Source organism: Solanum dulcamara, chromosome 7 (genome assembly GCF_947179165.1).
Source record: "Solanum dulcamara chromosome 7, daSolDulc1.2, whole genome shotgun sequence".
Taxonomy (NCBI): domain Eukaryota; kingdom Viridiplantae; phylum Streptophyta; class Magnoliopsida; order Solanales; family Solanaceae; genus Solanum; species Solanum dulcamara.
Genome location: NC_077243.1, coordinates 46,250,613 through 46,252,691, shown reverse-complemented (window position 1 = coordinate 46,252,691; position 2,079 = coordinate 46,250,613). Strand labels below are relative to the sequence as shown.

The following is a 2,079-nucleotide window of genomic DNA, read 5'->3' as shown; positions in this document are numbered from 1 at the left end:
GTTAGCCTCGTATAGTCCTTTTCGGCTCTTTCCAGAACTTTAACTGGCATTCGATCTTTTGGGTTCTTCTTCCCCTTTTTTCCTAATCCATAGAGTTGGCTACCAAATAATGATGCGGTCCCCTCATATAATGTCTCTCGTAGTCATTCTGTGCGTTGTCTAACATGATCTGGTGTAATTCCAAAGGAATTTTGGCATATAAGCTCGTCACCCTATAGTAACCAGCTAGTTCTGCCCGTTTCATTTAAATTACTTCACCACTTTCCTTACCCCCAATTGTAACCTTCTAGACAAATTATCCTATGTCACTCTTTTACCTTTACAAGATTATGAGAGGGTACGAAAAATATCTCAGTGCTATCTCGTTAGTTCTCATGTCTTACCTTGCCTTTCTTTCCCTTATACTACATTCGATGTTGGGGTAGGTCTTTGGTCCAATCGTGGCCATGTATTACCTTACTCGTAGTACCAATTCCATCTCGGTAGTCTGGCTTAACCTACTTTCGCATTTCTCGGTAGTTGATTATGTCTTCAGTTAGCAATTAGCTAATCCTTCTTATTTTGCTTACGCCCTTGTTACAATTGCCTTAACGTAACGTATAGTATTCTAGGAACATAATCTCATATCGTTCCTCCGCCGCTAGTTCCGATTCTTCCATCTCGTGTGATCATACCAGCACTAGCACATTAAGTTCCATCAGAATTTTGAAGTTAAGCGTGTTGGGGTGAGAGTAATACTGGGATGGGTGACCTCCCTGGGAAGTCTTCGTGTCGCGTTTCATTGTAATCCTTTCCTCGATGTGCGGGCACTTGATTTAGCCTAAGATTTACCTCAGCATTATCTCGCGAGTCTTTATGTTTTGCCCTGTCCTTTCGTCTGTTATCTTGCATCCAGTACCGGCGTAGACCTTTAACTCCACTATCCTCTATTCACTTTATGTTCTCATTATTTTCTACCACAGGAGGCTTTCTATTCCTTTTTCTTTGGTGATTTATCTATCGTAACATCATTTGCGACTAACTCTATAACCAATATTTTGGCTTTTGGTCTGATTTGTGCTCAATTCCTTTGCATTATCCACCGCCCCTCACTAGAGGGTCGGGTTACGTATGTATATATATGATGATGTGTTGTAATAAGGTGGTGATGGCACTGGGTCTATGATGGTTCTATAGTTGTATTCACCGGATCCCTAATAGGGCCGGCTATATGGTATAATTTGAGCATGCATGTTTTTATAATTTATAGAGTAAAGGTATCGAGGTTTTTTTAACGATATATTTGTCGCCTGTTTCCCTGTCCTAGTTATGCTATATTGTGTTTTACATACTCTATACATATGTCGTACTGACTCCCCTTTCTCAAGGGGGCTACGTTTTATGCCCGCAGGTATAGATACAGGTTTTGGGAGTCCGTCAGCTTAGGATCCCGCTCAGCTCAGCTGGAAGAGGCTCCATTGTATCAGATCCTAGTTTTTGGTAGTGAACACTGATGTATAAAATTATTTTGTCTATTCAGGGGTACGGCGGGGTCCCTGTCCCTCCATATGATGTCATAATATTTTTAGAGGTCTGCAGACATGTATATGTGGGTTGTATGTGTAAGTTTTGTTCAAGTGGGTCTACTTTCTCTTGTTTGTTCCAATTGTAAAGATGAAGATATGGTTCCATAAAAATCGTAAGATGCATATACACATCTCCATGTGGTTAAGGAACAACATAGATAATTAATTCATGGAAGAAAATTTAAGAACTTACCTTTAATTCTTTACAACCATGGTTGCCTTTCTTTTTGCTCTTCACGTTTTTTTCCTCTTTTTTTGGCTGCTGTTTTGGATGAAAAATGAAGTCTTGTCACAATACATGTATACATATGTTGTCTTAGGTGGTGACACATGTCAGATCCTAAGGGAGACACATGTCCAGCCCCCATTGGGCCAACACATACATACTGCCAATTAGGGACTGCTATGTGGAAGTGGGGTCCACCTCCCCTAAGTAGGTGGGTCACCTACTTGACCCCAAGAGGGTGGGTCACGTGTCTTCTTGAGGTGCTTCCACATGTCACCTTCCTAGGCT

General features: G+C 41.1%; 1 pseudogene; it reads left to right on the top strand.

Annotated features, from left to right (window-relative positions):
• Positions 1–660: 660 nt before the first annotated feature.
• On the top strand, positions 661–780 carry LOC129897988 (5S ribosomal RNA; annotated as a pseudogene).
• The last annotated feature ends 1,299 nt before the right edge of the window (positions 781–2,079 follow it).